We start from the raw sequence: 19,542 nt of genomic DNA on the forward strand, positions 1-19,542 counted from the left end.
TATATTATTGTCTAATTTTTTGAGTTCTTTGTATATTCTGGATATTAGGGCTCTATCTGAAGTGTGAAGAGTAAAAATTTGTTCCCATGATGTAGGCTCCCTATTTACCTCTCTTATTGTTTCTCTTGCTGAGAAAAAACTTTTCAGTTTAAGTAAGTCCCATTTGTTGATTCTTGTTATTAACTCTTGTGCTATGGGTGTCCCATTAAGGAATTTGGATCCTGACCCCACAATATGTAGATCGGAGCCAACTTTTTCTTCTATCAGACGCAGAGTCTCTGATTTGATATCTAGCTCCTTGATTCACTTTGAGTTAACTTTTGTGCATGGCGAGAGAAAGGGATTCAGTTTCATTTTGTTGCATATGGATTTCCAGTTTTCCCAACACCATTTGTTGAAGATGCTCTCCTTCCTCCATTGCATGCTTTTAGCTCCTTTATCAAATATAAGATAGTTGTAGCTTTGTGGATTAGTCTCTGTGTCCTCTATTCTGTACCATTGGTCCACCCGCCTGTTTTGGTACCAGTACCATGCTGTTTTTGTTACAATTGCTCTGTAATATAGTTTGAAATCTGGTATTGCTATACCGCCTGATTCACACTTCCTGCTTAGAATTGCTTTTGCTATTCTGGGTCTTTTGTTTTTCCAAATGAATTTTATGATTGCTTTATCTATTTCTACAAGAAATGCCGTTGGGATTTTGATTGGCATTGCCTTAAACCTATAGAGAACTTTTGGTAATATCGCCATTTTGATGATGTTAGTTCTGCCTATCCATGAACAGGGTATATTTTTCCATCTTCTAAGATCTTCTTCTACTTCTCTTTTTAGGGTTCTGTAGTTTTCATTGTATAAATCTTTCACCTCTTTTGTTAGGTTGATTCCCAAGTATTTTATTTTTTTTGAGGATATTGAGAATGGAGTGTTTTTCCTTATTTCCGTTTCAGAAGTTTTGTCGCTGATATACAGAAATGCCTTTGATTTATGCGTGTTGATTTTATATCCTGCCACTTTGCTGAATTCATTTATTAGTTCTAGTAGTTTTTTTGTAGACCCTTTTGGGTCTTCTAGGTATAGAATCATGTCATCCGCAAACAGTGATAATTTAATTTCTTCTTTTCCTATTTTTATGCCTTTAATTTCTTTCGTCTAATTGCTCTGGCCAGTGTTTCGAGAAATATATTGAATAAAAGTGGTGATAGAGGGCATCCCTGTCTTGTTCCTGATTTTAGAGGGAATGCCTTCAATTTTTCTCCATTCAGAATGATGCTAGCCTGAGGCTTAGCATAGATAGCTTTTACAATGTCGAGGAAAGTTCCTGTTATCCCTAGTTTTTCTAATGTTTTGAACATAAAGGGATGCTGTACTTTGTCAAATGCTTTTTCTGTGTCTATTGAGATGATCATATGGTTCTTATCTTTAAGTCTATTGATGTGGTGAATAACATTTATTGATTTCCGTATATTGAACCATCCTTGCATCCCAGGGATGAATCCTACTTGATCATGGTGCACAATTTTTTTGATGTGCCTTTGTATCCGATTCACCAGAATTTTATTGAGGATTTTTGCATCTAGGTTCATCAGAGATATTGGTCTGTAGTTTTCTTTCTTTGAAGTGTCTTTGTCTGGTTTTGGAATCAGGGTGATGTTGGCCTCATAGAATGAATTTGGCAGAGCTCCCTCTTTTTCTATTTCCTGAAATAACTTGAAAAGTATTGGTATTAATTCTTCTTTAAAGGTTTTGTAAAACTCCGCTGTATACCCATCCGGTCCCGGGCTTTTCTTGGTGGGTAGTATCTTGATTGCTTCTTCAATTTCATCCATTGATATTGGTCTGTTCAAATTGTGTGTATCCTCCTGACTCAGTCTGGGCAAATCATATGTCTTAAGAAATTTATCGATGTCTTCACTATCTTCTAATTTATTGGAATATAGGTTTTCAAAATAATTTCTAATTGTCTTCTGTATTTCTGTAGCATCTGTTGTGATCTTGCCTTTTTCATCCCATATGTTAGTAATTTGAGTTCTCTCTCTTCTTCTCTTCGTTAGCATGGCTAAGGGTCTGTCAATCTTGTTTATTTTTTCGAAGAACCAACTTTTAGTTTTGTTAATTTTTTCAATAGTTTCTTTTGTTTCAATTTCGTTGATTTCCGCTCTGATTTTAATTATTTCTTGCCTTCTGCTGCATTTGCTGTTGTTTTGTTCTTCCTTTTCTAGGGCTTTGAGATGAAGTGTGAGCTCATTTATTTGTTGGTTTTTCTTTTTTTTGAGGAATGACCTCCAGGCGATGAATTTCCCTCTTAAAACTGCTTTTATTGTGTCCCATAGATACCAATAAGTTGTGTCTGTATTTTCATTTTTCTCTAAGAATTTTTTGATTTCCCCTTTATGTCTTCTGTAACCCCTTGATCATTCAGTAACATATTGTTCATTTTCCATGTGATGTAGGATTTTCCCATCCTTCTTTTATCATTGATTTCCAGTTTCATTCCATTATGATCAGATAAAATGCATGGTATTAGCTCCACCCCTTTATATTTGCTGAGGGTTGCCCTGTGGCATAATATATGGTCTATGTTTGAGAAGGATCCATGTGCTGCTGAGAAAAAAGTATATCCACTTGATAATGGTTGATATATTCTATATATGTCAGTTAAGTCTAGGTTATTGATTGTGATATTTAGATCTATAGTTTCTTTATTCAACTTTTGTTTGGAGGATCTGTCCAATGGTGAGCGAGGTGTGTTGAAGTCACCCATAATTATTGTGTTGTGGTCTATTTGATTCTTGAACTTGAGGAGAATTTGTTTTATGAACATCGCAGCTCCATTATTTGGTGCATAAATATTGATAATTGTTATGTCTTGTTGGTGAATGGTTCCTTTTAACAGTATATAATGTCCTTCCTTATCCCTTTGGATTAACTTAGTCTTGAAGTCGGTTTTATTCGATATGAGGATGGCCACCCCTGCTTGTTTGCAAGGACTGTGTGCGTGGTATATTTTTTCCCTACCTTTCACCTTCAGCCTGTGTATGTCTTTTCCAGTCAGATGTGTCTCCTGGAGGCAGCATATTGTTGGATTTGTTTTTTTAATCCATGTTACCAGTCTATGACGCTTTATTGGAGAGTTTAAACCATTAATGTTTAGAGTTACTATTGCTATATGGTTTGTACTTCCAGCCATGTTTGATTATTTGTCTCTTTCTTTTTTTTTTTTTTAATTTAGTTTGTTTCTCCATGATTAGCTTTCCCCTCTCCGTCTGTCTTTACTGAGGTACTTCCCGCTGTTGCCTTGGTTATTGTTTTTCATTTCTTCCTCGTGTAGTGTTTTGCTCAAGATGCTTTGCAATGCTGGTTTTCTGGCTTCAAATTCTTTTATTTTTTATTTTTTTATTCAAAACATTACAAAGATTTCAGAATCACATCGGTTACACATCTACATTTTTACATAATACCATAATAGTAACTGTTGTATTCTGCTACCTTTCCTATCCTCTACTATCCCCCCTCCCCTCCCCTCCCATCTTCTCTCTCTACCCCATCTACTGTAATTCATTTCTCTCCTTATTTTTTCCCATTCCCCTCACAAACTCTTATATGTAATTTTGTATAACAATGAGGGTCTCCTTCCATTTCCAAGCAATTTCCCTTTTCTCTCCCTTTCCCTCCCACTTCATGACTCTGCTTAATGTTAATCTTTTCCTCCTGCTCTTCCTCCCTGCTCTGTTCTTGGTTGCTCTCATTATATCAAAGAAGACATTTGGCATTTGTTTTTTAGGGATTGGCTAGCTTCACTTAGCATAATCTGCTCTAGTGCCATCCATTTCCCTGCAAATTCCATGATTTTGTCATTTCTTAGTGCTGCGTAGTACTCCATTGTGTATAAATGCCACATTTTTTTTATCCATTCATCTATTGAGGTGCATCGGGGTTGGTTCCACAATCTAGCTATTGTGAATTGTGCTGCTATGAACATCGATGTGGCAGTATCCCTGTAGTACGCTCTTTTGAGGTCTTCAGGGAATAGTCCGAGAAGGGCAATAGCTGGGTCAAATGGTGGTTCCATTCCCAGCTTTCCCAGGAATCTCCATACTGCTTTCCATATTGGCCTCACCATTTTGCAGTCCCACCAGCAATGTATAAGCGTACCCTTTTCCCCACATCCTCGCCAGCACTTGTTATTGTTCGACTTCATAATGGCTTCCAATCTTACTGGAGTGAGATGGTATTTTAGGGTGGTTTTGATTTGCATTTCTCTGACTGCTAGAGATGGTGAGCATTTTTTCATGTACTTGTTGATTGATTGTATGTCCTCCTCTGAGAAGTGTCTGTTCAGGTCTTTGGCCCATTTGTTGATTGGGTTATTTGTTTTCTTATTGTTTAATTTTTTGAGTTCTTTGTATACTCTGGATATTAGGGCTCTATCTGAAGTGTGAGGAGTAAAAATTAGTTCCCAGGATGTAGGCTCCCTATTTACCTCTCTTATTGTTTCTCTTGCTGAGAAAAAACTTTTCAGTTTAAGTAAGTCCCATTTGTTGATTCTTGTTTTTAACTCTTGTGCTATGGGTGTCCTATTAAGGAATTTGGAGCCCGACCCCACAATATGTAGATCGGAGCCAACCTTTTCATCTATCAGACGCATAGTCTCTGATTTGCTATCAAGGTCCTTGATCCATTTTGAGTTAACTTTTGTGCATGGCGAGAGGAGGGGATTCAGTTTCATTTTATTGCATATGGATTTCCAGTTTTCCCAGCACCATTTGTTGAAGATGCTATCCTTCCTCCATTGAATGCTTTTAGCCCCTTTATCGAATATAAGATAGTTGTAATTTTGTGGATTGGTTTCTGTGTCCTCTATTCTATACCATTGGTCCACCCGCCTGTTTTGGTACCAGTACCATGCTGTTTTTGTTACTATTGCTTTGTAGTACAGTTTGAAATCTGGTATCGCTACACCTTCTGATTCACACTTCCTGCTTAGAATTGCTTTTGCTATTCTGGGTCTTTTATTTTTCCATATGAATTTCATGATTGCTTTATCTATTTCTACAAGAAATGCCGTTGGGATTTTGATTGGCATTGCATTGAACCTATAGAGAACTTTTGGTAATATTGCCATTTTGATGATGTTAGTTCTGCCTATCCATGAACAGGGTATATTTTTCCATCTTCTGAGATCTTCTTCTATTTCTCTCTGAAAGATTTTTATTTCGTTGTTGTACCTGAAGCTTAATTTTGCTGGATACAGAATTCTTGGTTGGCATCCATTGTCTTTCAGTGTTTGAAATATGTTGTTCCAGGATCTTCTCGCTTTCAGTGTCTGTGATGAAAAATCCGTTGTTAACCTTATTGGTTTACCCCTGAATGTAATCTGCCTCCTTTCTATTGTAGCTTTTAATATTTTCTCTTTGTTCTGTATATTGGCTATCCTCATAACAATGTGTCTTGGAGTTGATTTTTTGTGCTCGGAGTTCTGTATGCATCTACAATTTGTATATCTGTTTCCTTTTTTATTTCTGGAAAGTTTTCTGTAATTATTTCATTCAGAAGGTTACTCATTCCCTTGATTCGAATCTCTGTACCTTCCTCTATCCTGATGACTCATAGGTTTGGTTTTTTTAAGTTGTCCCATATCTCTTGGATGTTTTTCTCGTGATTTTTTTTACCAGCCTTTCTGAGTTGGCTACACTCTTTTCAAGATGATATATTTTGTCTTCATTGTCTGATGTTCTGGCTTCTACTCGCTCCACTCTGTTAGTGATACTCTCAATTGAGTTTTTAATTTGGTTCATCATTTCCTTCATTTCTAGAATTATTGTTTGATTTTTTAATAATCTCTATCTCCTGATAAAGATGCTTTACTTCTTCTTTTATCTGTTTATGTAATTCATTTTCAATGTGTTCTTTCACTGTTTGGATTTACTGTCTCGTATCCTCTTTAAGGTTCCATTCCATCTGTCTAAGGTGTTCCTTGAGTTCTTTATATGACCATTTTACTGGTGACTCTAGGTCCTCCTGACTATTTAGGCTGTCCTTCATTGTTTGTACTCCCTTTCTTCCTTGCTTTTTTATGCTGCTCATGTTACTTCTTGTTCTGTTTGACTGCTGAGTTACTGTTTACTCTTATAAATTCATTTGATGCTTGGGAGGAAAGATATTAGAAGGGAAGGGAAGAAGTCACTGTCATCGCTGATTTCAATGAAGTTGTCTCCTCCACCCATAACGTCAGTTCTCTGCCATGGTGGTATCCCATGCAAATGGTGACCGTTCGTTCCCTTTGCCGGGTGACCAATGCAACGGGTGGGTCCTGAGTGTCTCTCTCCCAAGCCCCGTTTCAATCCTGTGGCCACTACCTATGAAGGCTTGGTTGGCTTTTACCTCTGTAAGTTAGAAGGGCCGACCAGTTATTTCAGTGGGATCGTTAGTTCTGAGTCACGAAAAGCAGGGAAACCTGAGCTTGAATGCAGGAGATCCAGGCTCGGTGTGTGTTCTCCGCGGGTTCTTTAGCAATGAGCCTGAGTAATTTGTCTGCGAGACGCAGGCGAATGGCAGTTTCCACGAGTTCTTTAGCCCTGGGCCAGAGCAGTTCCGGGAGCCGGAATTCGGCCGCTCCGGGCTTGGTGTATGTTCTTTTTTTTTCTTTTTTCTTTTTTTTATTTTATTTTTATTTTTTTTATTATTGGTTGTTCAAAATATTACAAAGCTCTTGACATCTCATATTATGTATAATAGATTCAAGTGGATTATGAACTCCCATTTTTACCCCAAATACAGATTGCAGAATCACATCGGTTACACATCCACATTTTCACCTAATGCCCTATTAGTAACTGTTGTATTCTGCTACCTTTCCTATCCTCTACTATCCTCCCTCCCCTCCCCTCCCCTCCCATCTTCTCTCTCTACCCCATCTACTGTAATTCATTTCCCTCCTTGTTTATTTTCCCCTTTCCCTCACAACTTCTTATATGTAATTTTGTATAACATTGAGGGTCTCCCTCCATTTCCATGCAATTTCCCTTTTCTCTCCCTTTCCCTCCCACCTCATGTCTCTGATTAATGTTAATCTTTTCTTCCTGTTCTTCCTCCCTGCTCTGTTCTTAATTGCTCTCATTATATCAAAGACGACATTGGTATTTGTTTTTTAGGGATTGGCTAACTTCACTAAGCATAATCTGCTCTAGTGCCATCCATTTCCCTGCAAATTCTATGATTTTGTCATTTTTTAGCGCTGCATAATACTCCATGGTGTATAAATGCCACATTTTTTTTATTCATTCATCTATTGAAGGGCATCTGGGTTGGTTCCACAGTCTAGTAATTGTGAATTGTGCTGCTATGAACATCGATGTGGCAGTATCTCTGTATTATGCTCCTTTAAGGTCTTCAGGGAATAGACCGAGAAGGGCAATGGCTGGGTCAAATGGTGGTTCCATTCCCAGCTTTCCCAGGAATCTCCATACTGCTTTCCAAATTGGATGACCAGTTTGCAGTCCCACCAGCAATGTACAAGAGTACCCTTTTCCCCACACCCTCGCCAGCACTTGTTGTTGTTTGACTTCCTAATGGCTGCCAATCTTACTGGAGTGAGATGGTATCTTAGGGTGGTTTTGATTTGCATTTCTCTGACTGCTAAAGATGGTGAGCATTTTTTCATGTACTTGTTGATTGATTGTATGTCCTCCTCTGAGAAGTGTCTGTTCAGGTCCTTGGCCCATTTATTGATTGGGTTATTTGTTATATTATTGTCTAATTTTTTGAGTTCTTTGTATACTCTGGTTATTAGAGCTCTATCTGAAGTGTGAAGAGTAAAAATTTGTTCCCATGATGTAGGCTCCCTATTTACCTCTCTTATTGTTTCTCTTGCTGAGAAAAAACTTTTCAGTTTAAGTAAGTTCCATTTGTTGATTCTTGTTATTAACTCTTGTGCTATGGGTGTCCCATTAAGGAATTTGGATCCCGACCCCACAATATGTAGATCAGAGCCAACTTTTTCTTCTATCAGACTCAGAGTCTCTGATTTGATATCTAATTCCTTGATCCACTTTGAGTTAACTTTTGTGCATGGTGAGAGGAAGGGATTCAGTTTCATTTTGTTGCATATGGATTTCCAGTTTTCCCAACACCATTTGTTGAAGATGCTATCCTTCCTCCATTGCATGCTTTTAGCTCCTTTATCAAATATAAGATAGTTGTAGCTTTGTGGATTAGTCTCTGTGTCCTCTATTCTGTACCATTGGTCCACCCGCCTGTTTTGGTACCAGTACCATGCTGTTTTTGTTACTATTGCTCTGTAATATAGTTTGAAATCTGGTATTGTAATACCGCCTGATTCACACTTCCTGCTTAGAATTGCTTTTGCTATTCTGGGTCTTTTATTTTTCCATATGAATTTCATGACTGCTTTGTCTATTTCTACAAGAAATGCCTTTGGGATTTTGATTGGCATTGCATTAAATCTATAGAGAGCTTTTGGTAATATCGCCATTTTGATGATGTTAGTTCTGCCTATCCATGAACAGGGTATGTTTTTCCATTTCTAAGATCTTCTTCTATTTCTCTCTTTAGGGTTCTGTAGTTTTCATTGTATAAGTCTTTCACCTCTTTTGTTAGGTTGATTCCCAAGTATTTTTTTTTTTTTTGAGGATATTGTGAATGGGGTGTTTTTCCTCATTTCCGATTCAGAAGTTTTGTTGCTGATATACAGAAATGCCTTTGATTTATGCGTGTTGATTTTATATCCTGCAACTTTGCTGAATTCATTTATTAGTTCTAGTAGTTTTTTTGTAGACCCTTTTGGGTCTTCTAGGTATAGAATCATGTCATCCATAAACAGTGATAATTTAATTTCTTCTTTTCCTATTTTTATGCTTTTAATTTCTTTCGTCTGTCTAATTGCTCTGGCCAGTGTTTCGAGACCTATTTGAATAGAAGTGGTGATAGAGGGCATCCCTGTCTTGTTCCTGATTTTAGAGGGAATGCCTTCAATTTTTCTCCATTCAGAATGATGCTAGCCTGAGGCTTAGCATAGGTAGCTTTTACAATGTCGAGGAAAGTTCCTGTTATCCCTAGTTTTTCTAATGTTTTGAACATAAAGGGATGCTGCACTTTGTCAAATGCTTTTTCTGCATCTATCGAGATGATCATATGGTTCTTATCTTTAAGTCTATTGATGTGGTGAATAACATTTATTGATTTCCGTATATTGAACCAGCCTTGCATCCCAGTGATGAATCCTACTTGATCATGGTGCACAATTTTTTTGATGTGCCTTTGTATCCGATTCGCCAGAATTTTATTGAGGATTTTTGCATCTAGGTTCATCAGAGATATTGGTCTGTAGTTGTCTTTCTTTGAAGTGTCTTTGTCTGGTTTTGGAATTAGGGTGATGTTGGCCTCATAGAATGAATTTGGCAAATCTCCCTCTTTTTCTATTTCCTGAAATAACTTGAAATGTATTGGTATTAATTCTTCTTTAAAGGTTTTGTAAAACTCCGCTGTATACCCATCCGGTCCTGGACTTTTTTTGGTTGGTAGTCTTTTGATTGCTTCTTCAATCTCATCCATTGATATTGGTCTGTTCAAACTGTGTGTATCCTCCTGACTGAGTCTGGGAAAATCATAGGATTTAAGAAATTTATCGATGTCTTCATTCTCTTCTATTTTATTGGAATATAGATTTTCAAAATAATTTCTTATTGTCTTCTGTATTTCTGTAGCATCTGTTGTGATCTTGCCTTTTTCATCCCGTATGTTAGTAATTTGAGTTCTCTCTCTTCTTCTCTTCGTTAGCATGGCTAAGGGTCTGTCGATCTTATTTATTTTTTTAAAGAACCAACTTTTAGTTTGTTAATTTTTTCAATAGTTTCTTTTGTTTCAATTTCGTTGATTTCCGCTCTGATTTTAATTATTTCTTGCCTTCTGCTGCATTTGCTGTTGTTTTGCTCTTCCTTTTCTAGGGCTTTGAGATGAAGTGTGAGCTCATTTATTTGTTGGTTTTTCCTTTTTTTGAGGAATGACCTCCAGGCGATGAATTTCCCTCTTAAAACTGCTTTCATTGTGTCCCATAGATTCCTATATGTTGTGTCTGTATTTTCATTTATCTCTAAGAATTTTTTGATTTCCTCCTTTATGTCTTCTGTAACCCATTGATCATTCAGTAACATATTGTTCATTTTCCATGTGATGTAGGATTTTTCCTTCCTTCTTTTATCATTGATTTCCAGTTTCATTCCATTATGATCAGATAAAATACATGGTATTATCTCCACACCTTTATATTTACTGAGTGTTGCCCTAAGGCATAATATATGGTCTATTTTTGAGAAGGATCCATGTGTTGCTGAGAAAAAAGTATATCCACTTAATAATGGTTGATGTATTCTATATACGTCAGTTAAGTCTAGGTCATTGATTGTGATATTGAGCTCTATAGTTTCTTTATTCAACTTTTGTTTGGAGGATTTGTCCAATGGTGAGAGAGGTGTGTTGAAGTCACCCATAATTATTGTGTTGTGGTCTATTTGTTTCTTGAACTTGAGGAGAAATTGTTTTATGAACTTTGCAGCACCATTATTTGGTTCATAAATATTGATAATTGTTATGTCTTGTTGGTGAATGGTTCCTTTTAACAGTATATAATGTCCTTCCTTATCCCTTTGGATTAACTTAGTCTTGAAGTCGATTTTATTCGATATGAGGATGGCCACCCCTGCTTGCTTCTGAGGACCATGTGTGTGATATATTTTTTCCCACCCTTTCATCTTCAGCCTGTGTATGTCTTTTCCGATCAGATGTGTCTCCTGCAGGCAACATATTGTTGGATTTGTTTTTTAATCCATGTTACCAGCCTATGTCACTTTATTGGTGAGTATAAGCCATTAACGTTTAGAGTTACTATTGATATATAGTTTGTACTGCCAGCCATGTTTGATTATTTATCTCATTTTTTTTTAATTTAGTTTGTTTCTCCATGATTAGCATTCCCTGCTGTCCTCTGTCATTACCGAGGCTCTTCCCACTGTTGGTTTTGGTTGTTGTCTCAATATGCTTTGCAATGCTGGTTTTCTGGCTGCAGATTCTTTTAGCTTTTGTTTATCATGGAAGATTTTTATTTTGTTATCATACCTGAAGCTTAATTTTGGTGGATACAGAGTTCTTGTTTGGCATCCATTGTCTTTCAGTGTTTGAAATATGTTATTCCAGGATCTTCTCGCTTTCAGCGTCTGTGATGAAAAATACGTTGTTAACCTTATTGGTTTACCCCTGAATGTAATCTGCCTCCTTTCTCTTGTAGCTTTTAATATTTTCTCCTTGTTCTGTATATTAGATATCTTCATAACAATGTGTCTTGGAGTTGGTCTACTGTGATTTTGTGTGCTTGGAGTTCTGTATGCATCTACAATTTGTATATCCGTTTCCTTTTTTATTTCTGGAAAGTTTTCTGTTATTATTTCATTCAGAAGGTTATTCATTCACTTGTTTCGATTCTCTGTACCTTCCTCTATCCCAATGACTGGTATGTTTGGTTTTTTAATGTTATCCCATATCTCTTGGATGTTTTTCTCGTGATTTTCTACCAGCCTTTCTGCGTTGGCTACACTCTTTTCAAGATGATATATTTTGTCTTCATTATCTGACGTTCTGGCTTCTACTTGCTCCACTCTGTTAGTAATACTCTCAATTGAATTTCTTATTTGATTTATCGTTTCCTTCATTTCTAGAATTATTGTTTGATTTTTTTAAATAACCTCTATCTCCTGGTAAAGATGCTTTACTTCTTCTTTTATCTGTTTATGTAGCTCATTTTCAATGTGTTCTTTCACTGTTTGGATTTACTGTCTCGTATCCTCTTTGAGGTTCCATTCCATCTAAGGTGTTCCTTGAGTTCTTTATATGACCATTTTTCTGGTGACTCTAGGTCCTCCTGGCTATTTAGGCTGTCCTTCATTGTTTGTACTCCCTTTCTTCCTTGCTTTTTTATATTGCTCATATTACTTCTTGTTCTGTTTGATTGCTGAGTTACTGTTGACTCTTATAGATTTATTTGATGCTTGGGAGGAAAGATATTAGAAGGGAAGGGAAGAAGTCACTAAAGAGAATGAGGGTAGACAAGTAGAACCCAAGAATGGGGGAATAAGAAAATTGTAAAGAGATGAAAAGACAAAAAAAAAATAGAAAATAGGGGAAGAAAGAAATTTTTTTTAAAAGATAATAATGATAATAAAAAAATGAAAGTTAAAATTTAAAAAAAATAATCATAACAATACAAATTTTAAAAGGTTAATAAAAATTAAAAACATAAAAAAATTAAAGAACAACAACCACAAAAAAGAAAATGCAAATGAACGAAAAGAGAGAAAAAAAACCCCGAATTAAAAAAAAAATAACAACAACAACAATAATAATAATAAATGCAGTCATAGAGTTCGATTAACTTCTCTTCCAGTTGGTGGTGTTGTGCCCACTGGGTCAAGCTTCTCTTGTCAATAGGAGGGAACCAGTCACTGTGCAGCAGCTCTTCCTCCCAGACTGGGTGGGTCTCCAATCCTGAGTGTCTAGGGCCTTCTGTTGTGTTTCCTCAAGCCAGGCCCCGCTCACCTGTGATGCTCACCACAATCCTGGCTACACACCAGGTCTGCTGCTCCTGGGAGCCTTGTTTTCATTAGTGCCTGGGCACACTCTCCGTGCTTGCCTCCCTCAGACCCTAAGTTTGTAGAGCTTGGGGCTTAGAACCCCCAGGGAATTTGCTTACCTTCTGGTAGCCACGCCCCCGGTTTCTGATGCAAGAGACCTCAGTTTTCAGCACTGGTGGGAGGGGTAGCTGGGAGTCCCGCGCTGCGGCGAGTTAGTGCAAGAGGCCTCAGTTGTCAGCACTGGTGGGAGCAGTAGCTGCGGCTCCCTAGCCGGCGCCAGCGCCGGCTCCCGGGCCGCCGCTCTCGTGCTGCGGCTCCCGCGCCACTCCTGATTCCCTCGGTCTGGCTATCGCGCTCACAGGAGAGCTGGGAGGGGCCCTTAAGTTTTCCCCACTGTTCTATAGCTGAAAGAGCTGCGATCAGTCAAAAACAGAGATGATGATGTCAGCTCTCCAAGATGGTGGCCGCTGGCTTCCTCTGTGGTCTGACCGATGTGGAGAATCGAATTGGATGGCTTCCTTCCCCGTCTCAAGCCCAGAATTCAGCTCTGAGTACAGTATTTGCACAGCTGGTGGGAGCCTGCAGGATCCGTAGTTCTGTATCTTTGCATTGTTATCTCGTCGTAGTTTCCCAGTGAGTACCGCAGACTCTGGCCGCGGGGCGGTTTGCTGAATAGAGCAGCGTGACCCTCCGTACGGACAAATCTCTCGCGTTTGCGCCCTAGTAGCTGATCCTTATGCGATGGAAATCCTTCCTCTAGGTTTCAGAGTACCCCAATTTTGCTAGAAGTTCCTAACAAGCTAGCTTTTAGCCATTCTACCTTGTCATTTTCCTGCTTAGTGACGCGGTACATGGGGGTGCTGCACTCCCTTCGGCGCCATCTTCCCTCCATCGGTGTATGTTCTGATACGAGCAGGCTCCAAGAAGCAGTTTCCGCGGGTCTTTATCACTGAGCCTGAGTAATTTGTCTGCGAGACGCAGGCAAATGGCAGCCTGAAATTACCTGTTCTATAGCTGAAAGAGCTGCAATCAGTCGAAAAAAGGGATGGTGACATCAGCTTTGTAATAGATTTTAAAGTTAGGTCATGTCATGCTTCCAGGTTTGTTCTGTTCACACTTGGGGTCTTTGTAGTTGTGTCTAAATTTTAGGATTGTTTTCCTATTTTGTGAAGATTATCAGTAGTATTTTGGTTGGAATTGAATCAAATCTGTACACTGCTTTGGGTAATATGGACATTTGAACTGTTAATTCTTTTGATTCATGAATATGGGGTATTTTTCCAATAACTTATATCTCCAGTTTCTTTCATTAATGTTTTATAGTTTTTACTGTGAAGATCTCTTACCTACTCAGTAAAATTTATTCTGAATTATTCTTTCATTCTAAAAGAGTGAGATTATTTTTTCTGATTTACTTTTCAGATAGCTTATTGTTAGTGCATAGATACTCTAATAATTTTTGTATTTTAATTTTATATCCTACAACATTACTGATTTTCTTTTAGTTCTAACAGTTTTTGATAGAGTCTTTATGGTTTTTAACATGTAAGATATTCTCATTGAAGGAGATAATTTTACTTCTTTTTTTCTGATTTACATGACCTTTATTTCTTTTTCCTGTCCAATTAGCTCAGCCAAGGACTTCCGGCAGTGTTATATGAAGTGCTCAGAGTGGGCATCCTTCTCTTGTTCCTCAGCTTGGAAGGAAAACTTTCAACTTTTATTGTATTGGGGTACATTCCTTCTAAACCCAACTTGTTAAGAGTCTTGATCATAAAAGGATGTTGAACTTAGTGAATATTTTTTCTGTGTCTGATGATTTTCACCCTTTATTCTGTTAATGTGCTGCCTTACATCCACTGCTCTGTGTATGTGCAACTAAAGTTTTCTCCCTAGATAAATTCCACTTCATCATAGTGACGCATCCTTTTAGTGTGCTGTTGTACTCAGCGTTTTGTTGAGATCTGTTCTATGTTCAACATGGATACTGGCCTATAATTTTTTCCTTGTATGTCCTTGTCTGGCTTTAGAAGTATAACGCTGGCCTCATAAAATGCTCTTGGAAGTATTCCCCCTTCATCAATAGTTTGAAAGAGTTTGAGAAGGTTTACATTATTTCTTCTTCAGTGTTTGATAGAATTCAGCATGAAGCCATTTACACCTGGCCTTTTTTTTTGGGGGGGGGGGGAGATTTTTGTTTACTAGTTCAATATCCTCATTATAGATCTAACTAGACTTTCTACTTTTCCATGCTTCAGTATGGGTAGTTTGGGTGTTTCCAGGAGTTCATCCATTTAATAGAAGTAATCCAACTTGTTGGCATAAAATTGACTATAATATTTTATAATCTGTTATGTTTCTATGATATCAGTTGTACTGTTTCCTTTTCATTCTTATTTTATTTGAGTTCTTTTCTTTTTCCAATGAAAATTTATCCAGTTTATTTGTCTTTTTTAAAAAATCTTAATTTTTTTGGTCTTTCTATTTCTTTTCTAGGATCTGTTTAATTTTTTGCTGTTGTGATCTTTATTATTTCCTACTTTCTACTCCCTTCTTGCCTACTTTGTCATTTTTTGGGATGAGTAATAGTAAATTTTGGGGGATTAGTTCTCTGTGATAGTTAATTTTAGATGTCAAGTTGAGTGAATTAAGGAAAACCTAAGAATTGGTAAACCATTATTTTTGTATACGTCTGTAAGGGTGTTTCCAAAGATTAGTGTGAGTAAACGGATAGAAGGGGGTAGATATATTCTCAATGTGTGGGGGCTTATTCCAGTCAGCTAGCAGCTAATAATATAGGACAATGTCTCTTGGAGCTAGGACATTGCTGTTCTACTATTGTCTTTGAACATGAGAACTCCAGGCTTTCCAGTTTTGGACTTGAACTCTTTCACCCAGCTTCCCCCAAGGTTCTCAGGCCTTCAGCCTTGGACTGAGAATTTCACCGTCAGCTTTCCTGTACTGAGGCATTTCAGACCTGAACCAAGTCAGCTACAGGTATCCCAAGTTCTTTCAGCTTGCAGACAACCCATTGTGAGACATTTTGGCCTCCATGATTGCATGATAGAGTCCCTAATAAATCCCCTCTCATAGAGTCAATCATTCTATCTGCAATTTTACATCCTTGGGTTAAACCAACTGCAAATCAAAAATATTTAAAAAAGAATCATACTAAATTTGTATACTTTTTGTTGCCATTATAATTGTCATCATTTATAATACAACAACTGTTTATATATCATTTCCATTGCATTGTTAGTCTATGTAATGTAGAGATGATATAATGTATATTGGAGCATGTTCACAGGTTATACACAAAGCCTACACCATTTTATATAGGCACTTGAACATCTATGAATTTTAGTATTTACAGGGAGTCCTAAAACTAATCCCTCTTAGAAATCAAGGGACTACTATATGTGTGTGTGTGTGTGTGTGTGTGTGTGTGTGTGTGTGTATTTGGTTCTGTCTTTCTGGAGAACCCTAATACTTTCTCTATTTGCTTAGTCTTTTCTAATTTCTTAGCTTATTCAGAACTCAGCCTAAAGGACAAAATATTATTTATTGGAAGTCATTTTTAAAAATGAATATTTTTTTTCAGTGTATGCCAAAATTGCACTTGAGTTTTTTGTTCATCTTCTCATTTAATTCTTAAACTTGGAAAGTTATAAAGCATTATGCCCATTAGGGTCTGGAAATAGGGAGACTAGGCAAAATAAAATAATCTTTTATACTTCTATTCTCTATTCCTGTATCCAAGTTGAGAAGAAGATGGTACAAATATGTTGATTTTTGTACCTTGAACCAGCCTTACATCCCTGGAATGAAATCCACTTGATCATGGGGCATTATCTTTTTAACGTGTTTTTATATGCAATTGCCAGTATTTTATTGAGAATTCTCACATCTATGTTCATCGAAGATATTGGCCTTAAGTTTTCTTTCCTTGATGTATCTTTGTCTGGATTTGGTATCAGGGTAATACTAGCTTCATAGAATGTGTTTCAAAGAGTTTCTCCTTTTCTATCTAATGGGATGATTTGAAGAAGATTGGCCCAATACTCCAACATATTGTCTTAGAAACTGACTTCCTTAACAAGACTCCTAAAATACAAGAAGCAAAATCAAAAATCAATAAATGGGATGGAACCCACCTTTTAAAAAGTTTCTTCACAGCATAGGAAACAATTAAGAGTGTGAAGAGAGAGCCTACAGCATGGGAGAAAATCTTTGCCACCTGTACCTTAGATAGAATATTATTTTCCAGGATATATAAAAAACTCAAAAATCTTAATGCCAAACAAACAAACAACAACAACAAAACAAATAACCCAATCAATAGATGGGCAAAGAAACTGAACAAACACTTCACAGAAGAATACAAATGGTCAACAAATATGTGAAAAAAAGTTCAACATCTCTAGCAGTTAAAGGAATGCCAATTAAAACTACACTCACTTTAATAAAAATGGCAATTATTGAGAATACAAGTAGCAACACATGTTGGCAAGGATGCAGGGGAAAAGCTGCACTCATATATTGCTGGTGGGACTGCAAATTGGTGCAACCACTGTGTAAAGCAGTATGGAGATTCCTTGGAAAACTTAGAATGGAACCACTATTTAATCCAGTTATCCCACTCCTCGGTATGTAGCCAAAGGACTTAAAATCAGCATACTATAGTGACACAGCCAATCAATGTTTATAGCAGCTTGATTCACAATAGCTAAGCTATGGAACTAACCCTAGGCACCCATCAACAGATGAATGGATAAAGAAAATATAATATACACACACAGTGCAATATTACTCAACAATAAAGAACAGTGAAATTATGTCAATTGCTGTTAAATGGATGGAGCTAGAAACTATCATGCTAAGTGAAATAAGCCAATCCCCCCAAACAAAGGCTAAATGTTTCTTCTGATATGCAGTTGCTAGCATAGAATAATGGAGGGGGTAGGGAAGAATAGAAGTTCATTGGATTAGACAAAGGAGAAGGGAAGCAAGGGAGGGAAATGAGAGTAGGAAAGATAGAACAATGAATCAGATATAACATTCCTATATTCATATATGAATACATGACCAGTGTAATTCCACACCATGTACAACTACAAAAATGGGAATTTATACTTTGTGTATGTATAATATGTCAGAATATGTTTTACTGTCATAACTAAGAAAAAAACAAATAATAAAAAATAAAATTGTGGTTCCCTAATTCTGTCATTTCTTCCACATGCATTATGATAATTTTTCTGCAAAGAGAGACTTTCCTTCAATTTTTATGTCTACTGTCTGTTTTTTAAACAGGAAAGAGTACAAGTGCTCATATATTTCCCTTTAATTGCCAACTTTCAGAGTAAGAAGTTTGCTATCTTCCCTAATGACTCATGAGCACTTTAGTTTTTGCTTTTCAATATACCTCTCCGTTTTCAATATTATTATGAACTCAGGGATTTTGTATAGTGTATATTTTAATCAACTGCAACTATTATTACTTTTGTTGATAAATTTGTCCCATCTTTGGCCAATGAAGAGAGCCTTTGGATTACTCCTGTGTGCTATTATATGACTCCCTGTGTCTTTGATAATTTGCTTTCTGGCATAAGAAGATGCTGAGATTCATCCTTTCTATACATACATGTCTGTCCTGCCCTTATCCTGGATTCAGCCTTTCTTCTAAGAATGCCTTCTTGTTCTGGGACTGATTCCTGATAATATTACTATAGTTTCCAGGCCTTTTATGGATAGAGCTAGGAAATATCTACATAAAAAATTAGAATCATGAATTTTTCACTCATTTTCAAGTTAATTAAGCATGTTTTTAAAACCGAAAACTTTGCATCTCAATTTTACACTGAAAGTCTAATTACCTAATGTCATTAATATATTCATCTACTTTATCCAATAAACCAAAAATACTTGCATAATAATAATACTAGTATTACTTATCTATACATGTACTCAAGAATAATAATAAACAATATATTAAGTTTATTGGATTAGACATAGGGGAATGAACTGATGGGAGGGGGAATGGTAATATGAAAGACAGTAGACTAAATTGGACATGTCTTTCCTGTGTTCATTTATGAATCCACGACCAGTGAAAGTCCACATCATGTACAACCACAAGAATGGAATCGCAATTAGAACAAGTTATACTCCAAGTATGTATAATATGTCAAAATAGATTCTACTGTCATCTATATTTAAAAACCCAATGTGTTAATGGTTTATACATTTACTTTTACAATTATTTTATAGTGTTCTCTTTATACTTAAAAAAAGTTTACTGTATTTGGTGAACTCTTTTTATCAATGGTTGTGGTCTTGTCAAATTCAAATGGAGTGTCAAATTGTTTACCAGTCATGGAGGAGTAGTCTTGTGCAGGAGGACCAGCACGGATCCTAGAAAGTTTAGAAAGATTTACAAAGACTGTTGCTTTGCTGTTCAGGATTGGTTGTGTAATATCTCTGTACTTTATATATTTTTTGTGAGTAGGGTAGGGATGCAGTTTTTTTTTTAATGCATGTATATCTTATTTTCTGAGAATGTTTGTTTTGAAGACTGTCTTGTCCTCATTGTTCCATTTGTCAGAAGCACATGTCCATATTTGCAGGGCCTTCACTCTCTCCTCAATTCTGTTTCATTGATCTTTGACTTTTTTTTTTTTTTTTTTGCACCAATGCCACAGTCATAATTCTACGGCTTTAAGAAAAGTCTTGCTGTTTGGAAAAGTAAGTTCTTTAAACTTACTTCTTTCTAGCAGTAATTTGATTACTTTTGGCATTTTATGTTTTCTTAGAAAGTTTGGAATTATTGTCAAATTATATACAACTCCATGCACACATATACTCTGTTAAGACTATGATTGGAGTTGCATTGAATCTACAGAAT

The sequence above is a fragment of the Callospermophilus lateralis genome, chromosome 2 (genome assembly GCF_048772815.1).
Source record: "Callospermophilus lateralis isolate mCalLat2 chromosome 2, mCalLat2.hap1, whole genome shotgun sequence".
In the NCBI taxonomy this organism is placed as follows: Eukaryota; Metazoa; Chordata; class Mammalia; order Rodentia; family Sciuridae; genus Callospermophilus; species Callospermophilus lateralis.